Source organism: Cupressus sempervirens, chromosome 1, assembly GCF_028749045.1.
Source record: "Cupressus sempervirens isolate cs-2001-9-10 chromosome 1, ASM2874904v1, whole genome shotgun sequence".
Classification (NCBI taxonomy): domain Eukaryota; kingdom Viridiplantae; phylum Streptophyta; class Pinopsida; order Cupressales; family Cupressaceae; genus Cupressus; species Cupressus sempervirens.
Window position 1 is genome coordinate 130,850,648 of NC_143118.1, and position 18,046 is coordinate 130,868,693.

An 18,046-nucleotide genomic window follows, 5' to 3' on the forward strand; every position below is an offset into this window, starting at 1 on the left:
AATTGGTGGAAGAAAAATAAGTGAAGATGGAATATGTTAGCTCAAAGGAATAGATTTCTGACATCTTCACAAAATCACTACCTTAACATTCTTTTGAGTATCTTAGAGATAATTTAGGGGTGATACCCCTAGCCAAGGCTACTTGAAGTAAAAACAAGAATGTCTTCCATCAAATGAGTTGATTGTTGAAAGATTTTACACATTGATGTCGAAGATGTTTACTTAGGATTCATGCCTAAAGTAGTAGAAGTGTTGAAGTTCTAAATTAGTCACAATCAAGGTGACAGAGGGAGAAATTGAATGAACTTGCAAAAGCTATACTTGCATATTAAGATGCTAATATGTCTTTGGCATTGTTGTCAACGAGGGAGAAGTAGTAAGAAACTGATCAACAACATGTGATCAAAAGTATGAGGGAGATACTGATCAAATGAAGATAGAGGGAGAAGTTGATAGAAATAATCAAAAATTGATCAGAACAATAGAAGATGAGCAATACAGAGGGAAGAAAAACAAAGAACAAGGATACAACAACTAAGAGGGAGAACCAAAAATGATGGTATCAAGATAGTAGAAGGAGATGTAAAGTCACAATTTACTTTTTTGGCATTTGACTTACTGTTCTAACCTAGTTAGCATTTGGTTAAATAGTTTAGTCTGATGGTTGATCAATTTGGTTTGCCCATTCTGATTTATGGTTTCTATACAACCTAATAGTTGTTTCCAAGATGTTCTTTGAAGATACCTTATCAAAACACTTGAAACATGTACTAGTTGTGTAATTGCAAGATGTTTGTTAAAGATACGCATGTCGAAGAGATCTTTTCAAACACACTTAAATGTCATGTTTTCTTTTATTGCTTTCCACACATAGTACAAATAGGGCTTGTGAACTTTCTAGAGTGCAAGATAGAGGAATAGGGACATATGTTCTTTGCTACTTGGTAGTGATGCCCAAGAGAAAATTAGAAACCTAGACGCCTTCCTAAGATGACACCCAAGAGAGGCAAGAAAGTTAGTGGTTCTCCTATATGAGTCTTTTCTATGAAGAGATTATGACTCCTTTTAGTGAATCAAAATTTCAAGAAAGAAAAAATTGGGATCAATTAAGCTAACTTGGTGATTAACATGTATTGTGTGATTGGGCAAGGTGATGAGGTAGAGGAGTATGCTCATTCCCCTTGAGGGAAATTAGAAATGTGGACCCTTAGATCTAAGCCACCAATCTAAGTCAACCCTTAGAGGGCCTTCCAAAGTGATCCAACCTCTAGGAATGACCCAAGTGAGTACACTTGTTTTGCCAGAGATTCCAACTCACTCTAATAAAGAAATTTTATAGAGAAAAAGACTCCAAAGCCATATTAATTTCCTCTTCTTCATTTTGATATCACATATCAAGAAGAAGCTCTATAAACTACACACATCAGCACCGGCCCTAGTCTTGCTAGTCAAGTGTGTGCACTTACAAATGCTAATGTGGGATACTTGCCTCAACTTTTCTTGTGAAGCCACTAGGAGTTAATATGAATGGAAGCCAAGTAAAAACCTCTTAGTTAGTTGCTACCTGGTTCACCTTCAAAAGGGGTCATAATCTTTGTGCAAGGAAGGGGAAGAATCTCTCATGTAGATTCTGACCATAGATATGTACCTAAATGTTGGAAGGAGTTATACATACTTGAACCTTGCCACAAGGGTGTTCATTTAGTGTATATGTTATTGAACCCTTAGAATACACCAAAAACACAAGCACCCTCTAGTGGGGTGACATGGTTGTGTGACATGAATGCATGCACATAAGTTGTGAGATAAAGGTTTTACCTTCTCTAGCATTTTTAGTTTTAGGGATAGAGAATGTCTTTTTTGAGACTTAAACTTGTCCAAATCTTTCAAAAAACTAAAGGTTAAGACTCCCCCATCCCTTCAAATTTATTTTCCCTCGATTAGATTGTTTGTGACTACTACTTGCTTCCCATGTCTGTCTAAAAATAAACTATCTTTTTTAAAACCACAATGATATCAAAAAACTTGGAAAACACCTTGCTATCTATCTAAAATATGTGAATGCAATCAACCATCTATCCAGAACTATCTAAAATTTGTAAAATCTCTTCAAAATCCAGTCAAACTTTTCAGTCTCTCCAGATTCTTGCACCTAGTTCTACAAAATTTTGCATGAGAAAATACCCTATTAGCACTTCCTCTTATAGCTCTATGAAAGTCTTCAGGAAACTCTATGAATCTCTGTGTGAGATCTTGCAAAAATAATGTTTTTTATACCAGGTTCCTATCCTTTTGTCAACTTGTCAACTCCTCATGTGCTCTGTACAAGTCCTCACATGAGGAAACTATCCAAAAATTATTGTTTTGAGTCTTCACTTGGTTTTTTGTGCTATATCATGTGGTTCCTTTAGAATATTTGTGTAGGATATTGCTCTCAAAACTATTGAACTATCTATTATAGCTATCTGTGCTCTAAGCCTAATCTATATCTGCAATATTTTACCATTTCTCTAACAACTTGTCAACTACACATAAACTAGTCTCATCACTTATCTATCTTGTTCTTTTCCTTCTATGTTTGTCATACTTCATGTCATGATAGTCATAATCTTTGGTTGTTCTGGCCATTCCTTAGAGAAATCATACCTAAGCATACAACACTCTTATCTTGCTTTTTGAGACTATATGTTGGTGTGGTCCTTATCTAGGCTTTCACTTTTTTTCCTTTTCTATGACTATGGAAACAAGAAGTGGAAGAAAAGGTAGAGCTAGGGGTTGTAATCATGAAAAAGGTCTCATTTTAGCTTATACATGGTCCATCTCTAGTTCATCTAGTGGGGAGTCTTCACAATCTCCTTCACCTATCAGATCACCTCATGTTTAGAGAACGTTCTCCATAAACTTAAAAAAAAATAGGAACCCCTTGTATCAAGAGGATCCTAAAACTAGCAAAGGTCATACCTCTCCAAACAACATAGCTGAGATATTATTAAGACAAACTTTCCAACCAGCATAAACTAAAACTTACCACATTCCTAAAATGGTTGATCAAGAACCAGAGCATGGAGAACATAGTAGAGACCATGATCAACATAAGAATGAAAGACATAAGGAACCTTTTACTAATGAGAATGAGGTAGAAGTAGAAAAAATTCTTGAAAGTCATGGAAATCTTGATTAATGAAGAGAAAGAGAAATACTTTCATAAACTTTCTCAAGAGGGAGCCAAGCTACCTCAACACTTTAACGTTGAAACTATCATTACACCTAAAGAGGAAATTGGAACATCTAAGTTACAAAAAAAATGAAGATCATCCAAGAATAGTTAGCCCAAATGATGCATGAAAAGGAAAAACCTACAAAAAATTTACACCCTAAACACTCTTTGTCCATCTCCTTTTGCCAAGAGTATAGACATGCCTCCTTTTCCAAGAGGATTTGAGTTACCCAAGTACAATAAATACTTTGGAACTTCTAATCCCCAAGATCATTTATAGGAATTTGAGGCCTTGTCTATAGAATTTTTATGTGATCAAACATATCTCATGCATATTTTCCCAAGAATTCTAGGTGGTCAAGCTATGGAGTGGTTTTCATGCTTGGCTACTGGCATCAAAAAATTCGATGAGATTTCCAATCTGTTTGTCCAACAATACTCACACAACATACAACACCTAGTTAACATTCAAGACTTGGGTAACCTTAAATAGAAATTTGGGTAACCTTTCCTCACATTCCTTTAGAGATGGAGATAGCTTTACACCAAATATTCATGAAAGATTCTTGAGATGAAAAAACTTGATATCTTTATGGATAATATTCTACCTAACTTTAGGTATAGATTTCAACTTCAAGGTCCATGCACCTTTAAAGACATGGTCACACAAGCTATCTGAACGAAGGAATTCATGGTTAAAAAGAGTGAACTCACCCTATAAAAGGACACCAAACAATGGTCAACCTCCAATAAGGAAAAATCTAAATATGTGAATAAAAACTAAGAGGTTGTGCATGACAGAGTTGTTGACAAAATTACTCCTAAACCTACTAAAGTAGTGTTCATTCTTATAAATAATCTCAAAGCCTCCAAGAACATTGAGAAACTTCTTACTAAAAACAAGACATTAACTAAAGAACTCATCCTAGGTTAAATGCCTAAAATGAGAGTATACACCTCTTGGTGAACCTTTGGATGTGGTCTACAAGACCTTGCTACAAAAAACTAATTTCTCTATTGGAAAAATCCCATCCTTATGATCCATAGCCACAACCACCATGGTGGAACGAGACTGCATTCTATGAGTACCATCAAAACAAAAGTCACAAAACTAGCAACTGCATTAACCTATGTCATAAAGTCCAAGACTTAATTGATGATGGTGACATTGTTGTGGATGGACATAACAAGAACTCAGATCACAAGGCTTTCAAAGAGCCATTCCCATCTTATGAAAAAGGAGAAAACTCAAAAAAGAAACCTAATAGCAAGGTCAGCTATGCATACTCTAATGATGACAATGTGATCAACATAGTTGAACCAGTGGATTCTAAGTATTGCAATGTTATTATCATTAAGGGAAAACAAGATAACACTAAACCTAAGACACCATTTGTCTTAAGGGGCCTTGCTTTCAATATATCTAACAATGAATCATCACAATCTTTTGCCAATGTTGTTATGTGTTCTTGCACTAAGTTGGTACTCAAAGGCCTTGCACCTTTTTCTCTTGATCTAGAACAACACAAAGACAAACCCCTTACTAGTTCATCTAGTAAAGGAAAAAACCTTTCAAAAACTTTTGTGTCTACTAGCTACATTATCCGTGATCAATTATAATGGAATTCTCAAATCATGATCTTTGAATTGCTCAAAATCTTGCCTACTCATAGGTAGATCCTTGATAAAGCCCTCACTAAGGCAAATGTACCTCAAGATCTTGAGCTTGAGAGGTTCCAATCTATGGTCAATCATCTAACCTCGCCTTGCTATATGACCTTCTCTAAGGAGGATGATAATTCACTAAGTCATCCACATAACTGACCTCTACAAATTAAGGTCATGATACACCAGACACATGTCTATTAGGTGCTAATTGATAATAGGATTCATTTAAACATTGTCTCTACTACTCTACTTAGATAATTGGACTATTCTAAAGAGTCTATTGATCCTTTTCATAAGATAATTCTCGAAGCATATGATGGATTCAAGTGCAAATCCTTAAGTCTTGTTGTGTTGCCTCTCAGTTGATCCTATCAAAAGGGATGTCACTTGTCAAGTTCCCAAAATTCCCTTAGCTTACAATATTCTGCTAGGAAGACCATGTATACATGAGATGCGAGTTGTGCCCTCAACTTATCATCAATGCATAAAGTTCCCATTTCATGGCTCTAAAGTCACCATACCTGCGAGTACTAGCTATGCATATAACATGCTAAAAACCTTGTACCTACTAATAGGGAATCTATAGACTATCATGATAACAAGCTAAAGTAAATCAAGCAATCACTCAAGCTGAAAGTGATGGGGACACAACCCAAGCACAAAATGGACACAACAGTAAAGGGAAAATTTTACTAACTATAAAAATATGCTAGTACACTTAGTACAGAGAAACATCTCCAAAATATGCCCTATGGGCTTACAATAGCATAAAACTGGAGATAATTTCTTCTCCCAGTACCTTCTCTCAAACTCCACTCCGAATTGCCTTTTACAATGCCTGAAATGTTCTTAAATAGACCCTGGAGGGTTAAGGATTAGGATTACATTCTAGAAAGTGCTAGTTTTCATCCACCAACCAAATAGAAGGCTCTAGAAGTTGCATTAGAAGTCGGCACAAAATTAGAAGAATCCAGAAATGGTAAACGAACTTTCGGGAGGCATAACTTTTGAACCGTAGCTCCAATTGACAAACTGTTTACATTTTCAAAAACCTCTCATAGCACTCTATAGCCCTATGGACCAGTACCACTCATCCCCCATTTTTCAGCCCTGTTTGAGGTTATTTAATTCCCCTAACCTAACTTTGAAGCATTCTTAGGATGTCTCCAAAAATTGAAAAACTATGATAACTTTCAAACCATGGGGCCTTTTGACCTGATTCTTTTTTTGAAATGCAATAAATTACAATTACATTCATTGACCAATTTACACCTTCTAGTTCACCAAAATTATGGATCAATTACATACTCCTATTTTTTTGTCATTTACACGTATCCCAAGGTGATTAAAAACTCTAACCCAGAACACTAATAGTAGAACTGCAAGAGTTAGAACCTTTATTTGACCCAAATGGGTATCCAAAAATGAAAACACATGAAACAGAAACTAAGTTTAAGTATTTTTTTTGTGGATGACATAGGATTGCCCTTATATCTCTTCCAAAGTCTCCCTGTCATTATAGGAGACCATTTGAAGAAAAAAGACCATTGTGCTAACACCTCAAACTAAGTACAATGGTACCTTTGTTAAAGCTACTATACCTCTTGAGGAGGAAGATGAAAACAAAACCATCACAACACGGATATACAAAGAGGAAACTACAATTGACCTTACAAAATAGTTTCATGAAATTACTACTAAAAAATATGATCCAGGTCTAGAACTCATGAAACAGTTCAGCTACAACGGGAATGGTCCCATTGGATGCAACAAAATTGATCTGGTTGATCCTATCAAAGCAATAGCTAGAAGGAATCATGATAGATTTGGTCCAGGTTTCAAGAAGATTTCATTTCAATTAGGGATTAAAAAATTTATACCAAACCCTAAGAGTTCATCTAAACATGAGTCACAGGGTGAGTCTAATGACAATGAAGATAATGTTAATGATGAGGATCCTTATCCTTATCTAATTCTTAATGATCTTCCTATATTATTTATAGAACCAGATGACACTGTACAATGTGTCAACACCATGAATGGTGATAGTGATTCTTCTGATGACTGCTAATTCTCCATATACCCAAAATGAACAAGGAGAGTCCAATCATGTTTTAGTCATTGAGTACTATTGTAAAAATCTAGATAATGAAGGACAATTTGTCCCTATCATTGTTGGGAAATTCTATAATTTGTCTCCATGTAGCATAGATTCTAGGGAGTATGAATTTGACTCTCTATCAGAAGCAACTACAAACAAAGACATAGATTAGGTTTATGTATACAAAAACTAGCTTGAAGTAGGTAAATCATCTAGGGTTAGATCAAATGAGTCTCATCCAACTAATATCATTAGGTCTTCAGTCAATGATGTTAGTACTCAAAGGCATTTGAAGACACTTGTGGATGAAGCCACTCTAGGTCTCAAATTGCTTGTCCAAGTATTTGATGATTATACCATGAACACAATTGAACCCACCACATCTCTTTCACTCACCTATCTTGAGCTTTTAGACTAGAATTCTAGTGCATCTAATGAAGTCCCTATATTCTAGAATGACTATGCTCTTGCCTACTACTTAAACACTATCAAACCTATAACATCTTCCACTAGTGAACAAAGCATCAACATGACTAAAGCCAACATCAAATATCTCAGTCACACAATCAAAAAGAAAAGAAATAAAAGGTTTATTGGTGAAAACCACATCATAGAAATATCAAAACCTAAAATAGTAAAAATAAAAGACATATCCAAGGGTGAAAACCTCTCTGAGGTGCCTATGGATGAGATATTTGATGCACTTCCTAGTCATTTTCAAGAAAGAACATCAGTGTTGATAGAGCCAACATAGCCAATCAACTTGGGAATTGAAGAATATCTTGACATGATGCATCTTGCACAGTCACTATCTCTAGAAGAAAAAGAGGAATTCATTTCCTTCTTCCAAGAGAAAAGGATAAACTTTGCATGGACATATTCAGACATGCTAGGATTAGATCCTAATCTCATAATGCATCATTTTCCTATTTTGTGGAGAGTTAAATTAATCAAATAGAAACTTAGAAAAATGCATCCTCATGTTGCATTATTAGTCAAAGTTGAACTAGAAAAGCTTCTAAAATTTGGTTTCATTCATGCTATTAATTACATTGAATGGATATCAAACATTGTTGTAGTCTCTAAGCATGATAAATCTATCAGATTTTGTACAAATTTTTAAGATTTGAGCTTATCATGTCCGAAGGATGATTTTTCACTCCCTAACATTGATATGATAGTGGATATAATAGTAGGATATGAAATTTACTCACTCATGGATAGATTTTCTAGTTATAATCAGATCAAAATTGTACTTGAAGATCAAGAAAATATTGCTTTCACTTGTGCATGGGAAACTTTTTGTTGGAATGTGATGCCATTTGGTCTAAAAACCATTCGTGCTACATATTAGAGGGAATTTACTATGATTTTTCATGACATTATGCATAAAACAATGGAAGACTATGTGGATGATACTTTGGTTAAGAGTACAAAACACAACACTCACCTTCAAGATTTGGGATCTATCTGGGATTGCATGGAGAAATTTAGTCTGAGACTTAATTCCAAGAAGTGTGCATTTGGTGTAACATTTGGGGAACTATTAGGCTACATTGTGTCTACAAAGGGAATCAAGGTTGATCAAGAGAAAGTTCAAGCAACCATGGACATGCCTCCACCTTGTAATATCAATCAAATGAGAGCCTTATAGGGAAGACTTCAATCCATTCATAGATTCATATCATAGCTAGGGGATAGATCACAACTTTTTACCAAGACACTACATAAAGGTGTGAAATACAACTAAAGCCAAGAATGTTATTAGAGTCTAACATAGATAAAGCACTACCTTGCTAATCCATTAATCTTGATGCCTCCTATTTTCAAGAAGCCTCTTAATTTGTATATTTTAGTTATAGAATGATCTCTTAGAATTTTGCTAGCTCAAGAAGACAATGATAACAAGGAAAGACCTATCTATTATCTAAGTTACATGTTGATTTCTTATGAAATAAATTATAACATCATTGAGAAGACTTTCTTGGAAATCATCTTTGCTTCCCAAAAGCTGAGACACTACATGCTCACTCATACTATGTGACTATTTGCTAAAATTTATTCACTAAAGTACTTTCTCAGCAAGGCAACTCTAATAAGAAGATTGGCTAATTGGGTCATGATACTAAGTGAGTTTGGCATTATGTATGTTGAATGAAAGGATATCAAAGGAGAAGTGATTGTTGACTAGTTAGCAGAAGCACTAATGCAAAATATTTTCCCACTAAACATTGACTTTCCTAATGAATCAATTCTAATGCTTACATACCAAACTTAAGTGATGTTCTTTGATGGTTCCTTCAGAAAATAGGGATCTAGTGCTAGGCTATTGTTTATCACACCATAGAAGCATTCACTACCTAATTCATACAAGATTTTATTTCCTTGTACAAGTAACATTGTAGAATATGAAGCTCTAATTAATGGCATGAATATTTTAGTTGAATGGTGAGTGGATGAATTAAACATCTTTGGTGATTCATAGATCATAATCAACTAGGTCAATGATGTATATCAAAAAAAGGATGAGAAATTTATCCTTTATAAGTGCATGGTGGATGACCTAAAGAAATACTTTATTCATATCACTTTTCAACAAATTCCTTTGGTAGACAAAAAGGTAGCTGATGCCATAGCTACCCTTGCTTCCTTATTATAGATGATAGAAAATTATCTTCGACATGAATTCCTAGTGGAAACATTACTCTACCCTACCTATGAGTCTCCTAAATCTTGGATGATCTATTCTATTATAGGACATAACTCATCTTGCTATTACCATATATACTCTTACTTGTGTGACCAAACAATTTTGGATGGTCTAACCTGGAATAAAAAATGCCACCTTATCCACACTACTTCATGGTATGTTATTATTGCTCATGACTTGTTTAGGAGAGGTTTGGATGGAACAATCCTTAGGTGTCTAGAACCCAATGAGTCCAAACATGCATTAATTGATGTACACAAAGGCATTTGTAGATCTCACTATAATGGCATAACACTAGCTCATAAACTTATTAGAGTTGATTACTATTGGCTGAATTTGGAGTAAGAGGCAATAAAATATGCCAAGTCCTATGAACAATGCCAACTCCATGGAAATATTATTCACACTTCAGCTAGAGATCTAATTCCATCTATCACACTATGGCCATTCCAACAATGGGCCTTTGATCTTGTGGGTTAGATTCACTTGTCTTCTTCAAATGGAAACAAGTTCATTATTATAGCTACAAACTACTTCACTTAGTGAGTAGAGGCAGTCCCTCTCTCTAAAGAAAATGGAAAAATTGTAGCTTTTTTCATTAAAAATTACATCATATGCAAGTATGGTGTACTTTCCTCCATCATTACTAACAATGGAGGATAGTTTAAAAACAAAGAACTTAAGGAATTATACAAAAAGTTTAGAATCATGCAACATTAGTCTTTTATCTACTACCCCCAAGGTAATAGACAAGTAGAGACATCCAACAAGGTGGTCCTTAAGATCTTGCATCGCATAGTTAAAAAATCTAGATAAGACTCCGCCTTCATATTAATCCTAGTTTATAAGCTTATAGAACAAGTATCAAAACTCCAATGGGTACAATGACCTTTGCTTTGGTATATGGAGTGGATGTTGTGCTTCCCATTGAGGTCAAGATTCCTATTTAGAAAATCTCCATGAAGGGCCTCATTACTGATGATGACTATAGAATATCTAGGCTTCAAGAGCTAGAATTGTTAGATGAGTGTTAGCAAGTAGTGTGTGATCATCTGAGAGCTTATCATCAGCATATGTCTAGAAGCAACAATAAGAAAGTTAAGCCATTTGTCTTCTAACTAGGTGATCTTGTATTAAGAGAAAACCCTAAGAATGAGCAACAATGGGTACAAAAAGGGAAGTTCGAACCCAATTGGCTTGGTCCCTATATATTCATTGCTTTAGATATAGTGCTTAGCAACTTTCTACATCCAAGGGAGAGGTACTTAAGGAGCCCATCAATACTCTCTACTTGAAGCACTTTTATAGCTGATTTGGTTTTAGAAGCTCTTTGTATATACTTAAATGTCTTGCAAAATATCTAAAAATTACAAAAGGTCCTTAAAAAAATCATTATCCTAGTGAAACCTAGCAATAGGAGCCTTGGTAATACCAAAAAATAGAAATATTAAAAAGAAGAAACTCTGCCAAGAAGTTGAAAACCTAGTAAATAGGTGCCTCTTGTTCAAATGCTATATCTTATAATGCATCTTCTAGCTTCTTGTATAGTTTCTTTCTTGCTTTAGTTTTCTACTTTTGCTCTTGTATCCATGGATTGAATCTTGTCATAACTTAGGGGCAACACCTTATAGTGTCATAGGAATCTCTTGTGTTAGTCACCAATTCTAATAATGTGTGCCTACTATCACTTGTGTCACTTTAGAGATTCCTTTCATGGAACATCTCTCACAACAATCACCAGTTGTTCTAATTGTGTCTACTTACTATCACTCATGTCACTTTAGAGATTCCTTTCACAAAAATTCTCTCATGATAGTCACCAGTTGTTCTAACTATGTCTTCCTACTATCACCATGTCACTTTAGAGATTCCTTTCATGGAACATCACTCACGATAGTCACTAGTTTTTCTAATTGCATCTACCTACTGTTTCTTGTGTCACTTTTGAGATTCCTCTCACAAAAAATCTTGTGTCAATCACTAGTTGTCCTAACTACATCTACCTACTATCATTTTTATCAATTTTGAGATGCCTCTCATGGAGGATCTCTCTCATGTCATTCACTAGTTGTTCTAACTATGTCTATCTACTATCACTCAGTTTCCTACTAAAGTTCTTCTTACTAAAGAATCCTTTTGACTTTAGTCACCAGTTTTCCTAACTATGTCTATATACTATTGTCATCCTATAGAAGAGATTTCTTTCATACATGTTCTAAACATTGACACTTGACATCAATCCTATAACACAAAAATTAAACTCAAAAAGATGAACTTGTTTGGATAAGCTGAGCTTTTCTTTGTTTGTTTTGCATTAGATTTAACGTGTCTCTTTTAATGACTTGATGACATCACTTTTGACTAGAGAAGTGAGGACTAGGGGCATGATCTTTTCTTTGCTTTTTGTTTGTTGGTTTAGTTCCAATAATTTGAAGCATCCTTATAAAAGGGGTGTCCACTATAAGAGCCTCCATCTCATATTGGATGGCTATGCGTACCTCCACTTCTTTTATATGGACTCTTCATTGAGGTTGGTTCTTTTCCATGCTTATTTGAGTGAATTCATTGTGCTAAAGTAAATACTAATACTCATCCTGCCAGGTGAATGTACAGGTTTCTACAAGTATTTCTAGCACACTTTTATCTTAGTTTATGAATGCAAGGGTCATTGTAGACAAAATACTCACTGATTTCTTAGCATAAGAAGGATCTCTCATGTGTCTAGTTTATCTATACATAAGAACCATTCTAGTCATCCTATAATTTATGATATGATGCTTATATTCACTTTCTATATTAAAAGGAATAAATTTCTAGCCATTCTAGCTTCGTGTGCCTCGAATGCTTACATTTAATCCTAAAAAAACTAGAACATGTATCATATTCAGATTTTCATGATTGCAATGTTAGTGGGAATTGCATGACTTGTGAGATTTAGTTAAACACTCAATAATTATAATTATCAAAGTTTGGTAACTAGATCTAAGTTGCATCTAGCCTAGGCTTGCATCTAGCATAGGGTTGCATTGCATAAGCACATGGTTCGATTGCTAATCCACTTGCATCCTTTGTGATGAGGGATTATGGGCTTCTTCAAAGTGTCATGCTTCTTCATAGCTACACATGCATTCAATCTTTGGTTTATTCTCTCTATTTTCATGGAATACTTATCACTATCAACAAAAATGGAACACTGCATGTGACATTAGTTCATTCACACTTTGCATTTCATACATAATTTCATCAACCACCTCATCTACATTACATTCATACATCAATCAAATTTGCATTCATAACCATAGTATTAACATATCATGTATGAAAAAATAAAAAGATAGAAAGATGACACATGCAAATGGCACTCAAATCAAAAAATCTCATATATATATCATGTCAAAAGTGTATATCGGTGCAAAAATGGATGCTACTTGAGTGCTCTCGATCTCAAAATGGTAAAAAAATAGTTTTGGCACACCAATAAATACATAGCTAGATCAAAATTAGAATAAATAAGAGCTAAATCTCTCCTTCCCCCCACCCCCTGCTTGTGGCAGAGGAGGAGGAGGAGGCATATCAGGTCTTTTTGGAGGTCATGCACATCCCAACACTCATGCATACTTGGAAAATTGAGGCACCTACTTTTCCTCATCTGGCACTACCACCACATATGCTACAAAATAGTAAGCTACTCTCATTGACTACAACTAGATCTCATCCTGTTACTACTCTAACCTTCAAGCCTCTTAGTCTAGCTACCCTCATAAATTATGGATCTCTCAATCCTATTCTCCAATTTGGGTGTCCCTCACTACAACCTTATGTGTAGATCTCCCAACTACTATTGCATGGTCCAAACCCTCTCTCACTCTCCTCAACACCTCTTAGGTTTGTACTAGGATATATTTACCTTGGCTCCCTATAGCAGGTTAATATTGCATCTCCTCATCACCTAGCCCATGCTCTAGCTGCTCGACTAGCTACTCCTCTACGTGAGGCCTTTGTGTATCTCCCCCTATGGCTCCTAGGGAACCCATCTTGCCTCAAGGTTGCCTCTAACCTATCCCACTACCTCTAGGATTAGGGTCTAATCTCATCTACCTAGAAGGAATCTAAACCTATCTAGTCTATTGTCTCACCCTCTCCAACTATCGTCGCTATGGTCGTGCCTATGGTTCCTGTACTGGTTGCATGGGTATGACCATCCCCATTGGATCTATGAATCATGGAAAGGGATGATTCATAAAATAAGTCTAATATATAAGATTCATCCCCCCATATGCTACCACTACCATATAATCCCACTGTGTTGTAACTAAGTTGCACAATCAATCATCAACCTACCTAGGTCTAATCTTGGGGAGCACCCATAGTCTAGATCTATCACGAGTCACACATATGATTAATACTCCTGAGATCTATCCTATGGTTAAACGTACTATCACCACACTTGTGTTAGAGTAAATCTCTCAACAATCTATACAGATTGACCTATCAATGGTTGAGAAGTGAACATGTGTCCCAGCTCTTAGGGTGTATCATCTCATGCCTTGGTCTCTCTCCACAACCCCCATACTACTACTACCAAGTGACCTACCCAGCCTCTCCACTACTCAATCTTCCCCAGAGCTGTAGGGGTCAACTAGCCTCTATACCTACAAATGTAGGGCTCCATAGGCTATTGCTTATCCACAAAAATAGGCCTCATCACTAGCAAGTGCTCCCATGCCCATATTAGGAGAACATAGACCCCAAAATCCATGCTCTTCATCTCATGTTAAACTATCTCATGCATCTCATGGAACATGTGGGAAAGCATTCACTAACCCCACTTGTATCTCTCGAGAGTCTCTAGCATCATTTACAACATCTGGCCCCATCTGCTCTCTAACCCATGCTAACCTATGTCTAGCATCAATGGGTCATAGGTATGAACTAGATCATCCCATGAGATGGCTTGACCCATGGTCAGATCCTCATAAAAGATGGACCTCAATGCCTCTATGCATGTCCACGACACTATATCATAAATTACTTGTGGCCCATGAAAGGGTATCTACAGTATCCTATAGATGTCCTCTAGTGTGATGGTCATCTCTCCCTGAGGTAGATGGAATGTGTTAATCTTTGAATGGAAACACTCCACTAGTATAGTCAAAAGCCTGTGATTCACCAGCACTACTAGGATCCAAAAAAGATATGATAATTTGAGTCTATCAATGTGTACCATGTCAACATCATCTAGTTGTCACAACACTCCATAAGGTGGGTAATGGGGCCCGAATCTGACATCAAGAAAGGTAACTTGCACACACAAACACAAAAGGTAAATGATCAGTATCAAATAAATGCAACCGCAAATGAAGATGCAAAAATACAAATAAAAATCAAATTTCAAACATTTAAAGTTACACTATGCACCAGAATTTTGCTTAAAATTTCATGTCCTCACACAAGATTGCACATATTTACATCAGAACACACTTCATTGCATGAAAAGTGATCAAATGATGGGAGAAATAATTACAACTTTTAGGGTTTCTCACATAAAACATGGGTATCTTCCACACAAGGAAAACCATAACACCAAGTGAAGAAGTACTACCTTGGTACTTCTTTGCACAAAGGGCAATTGGGCCCACATGAGAGACATCCTTGCATGAAAAAAAACATAGCAAAAATTAAAAACTACCTAAAACATGCTCAAAACATCTCTTCTCCATAAAATAAAAAAGCACAAATGAATTGAAAATGACCCTTTGTGCCCCTATATAGGTTTTGATCTAATTTTTCAAAGTACTTTGATTGGTGTGAAAATGACCTCCTGGCTAATTTGGCTGGACTGAACTCATTTTTGGGATCAAATTTGAAATCTAACAAACTTAAATAGCTCAAAATTGCATTTTAAAATTTTGGGATGCAATCGAATGCTTGTGTAGTCCAACTTTCTAATACTTTGTGCATTTTAGAATCTGTTCAAATCACAATTTCTTCAAATATTTCAAAATTTCTAGAAAAACTCAATTCTAGTCAAAATTTGGTCAAACTTGGACTTTTGGACCTCAAAATCACTTTGAATCCACTCCAAATCTTCTTTAGATCCTTTTGATCTCTTATATATTCTTCTAAACCCTAGATTTCTTCATTATCTTTTAATATACTACTCTACATCATTATTTTGGTGTGTCATCTTTTGATTTTTCTCTTGAAGGGGGTAAGATGATTACATCATTGAATCTTTCAAAACTCACTTCAACTCAATCTAAATCATATGTCCTCATCACTTGGGGCATCTAATCACTTGGTTCATCTTGTTCCCCTCTATCTAGCATCTATTTCATCTATCCTATCTTTTGATCAGCTGATCAAATATTATAATAGTTCTTGTAAAAGTTTGATTGATAGGTATCAAGATAGTTTAAACCCTAACTCTTGAGGATCAAGTTCCATTCTGGGGATGATTCAACAACTCATGATAGGTTTTGTTATCTCTTTCATGGACTAGTATTCAGATGTTCTATATGGACTCTAGGGAATTAAGCTCCATTTTGGAAATAATTCCAAATTCTTGCTATGAATTAAGCTTTGTTCTAGAGATAATCCTAACTCTTTCCAAAAATTAAGCCTCATTCTAGGGATAATTCTATGCTCTTGCTATAGATCACTATTGAATGGATAGGTATTGGGATAGTCTAAACCCTGACTCCTAAGGATTAAGCCTCATTTTGGGAACAATTCTATGGATCATGATTAATCTTGTCATATTCTAATAGGTTGGTATCGGGATAGTCTAAACCCCAACTCCTAAGAATTTAGTCTCATTCTGGGAATAATTCTATGGAATTTTATAATCTCTGTGCTATCAATTTGGTATCTAGGTGTTCTATCTAGATCCCCTAAGGTTAAGCTTCATTTTGGAGATAACGTTAAAAATCATATCAACTCTGGTATCTAGGTGTTCTATTTGGATCCCCTAAGGTTAAGCTTCATTCTGGAGATAACCTTAAAAAGCTTATCAATTGGTCTTTGTATCATCAATTTTGAAACCAATCTCATTTCTTGATCTATTCTTCATACTTTTGAATTCTTTGAATTGAACATGTTGCTCACACATTCATTTAGAGAGGGGCAAAAGTAATACCCCAAAATTGGCACATTGACATGCTAAACCAATATTGGTCTATTAAATCAATCCTAAGTCCTATTTTACTAGGCAATTTTGATTATTGCTACTTGACCTAAGTGTCAGATGCAGAAAACCCTAATTTTGAATTAATCACTTTCTTTATTTAATTCCCAAGTATCAACTCAAATTAGCTACATTAAACCTATTGATTAAGTTTAATTTAATTATAAGGGTTCATATTTTAATTAAATTAAATTACTTCTTTAGCTAATGTATAAAGGAATTAAATGTATTTAATAATGTCCTCCTTTTAGTTATTGAATTTAAGCATTCAATTAATTAAAGTTTATGCACTTATGAGGTCATATCTTATTTTATTAAATTAAATATCTTCTCCAAAATCTTCTCTTCAGTTTAGAAATGGGAATTCTAAGTGAACAAGAACTCAAAATGTAATTAACTTAGTTAACTATCCATCACACTCAGGTGAAACTTAGTTAACTCTCTATCACACTTAGATTTGAATCATTCAACTTCACCTGCACAAGGAATTTGCCATTTTAACTAAGTCTCATCTCTAATCTTGACTGTTCATTCCAATTGATCTTGACTATTGATCACTCTTGGGATTCTATTTAAGGAACCTTTAATTCCTCATGAAGGAGATTGATGGAATTTGCATCAAACTTATGCTGAAATATTCACTTGCTCATACTTTCATAGCTTTCCATTTTATAGCATTATAATCTCATATTAGCTTAATATGCATTCATTTAGATTAATGTGCTCTTTTATTTCATAGAGATTTAATATTTCACTCTCATATAGCTTATCAAATCTTTCATACTAGAGGTCTGGTTGTCAGCTTCTCATTCTGAGAGCAATATCAAAATATATCTAGTTAGAAGGAAACAAGTCAATTTTTTGAATCACTTTGGATGAATAACTCAATGTTCATTTTGAGATGGTTTCACACATAAAGACCATGTTGAAGTGTGTGTGAGTATAAGAGGCCCCCATTCCACACATACATTAAGTACCTATTACAATCCATATAGAGTTTTTCTAATTTTACATGCTTGATTTTTGCCTTGTTCATTGTCAAACCTCTCAAGTTCTCAAAGTAGACTTTCTTCTCTAGAAATCTATTTAGAAATGTAGACTTTATGTTTATCTGATACACTTTGAAATTATTATAGCATGAAAATTCTAGGAGTATTTTGACTC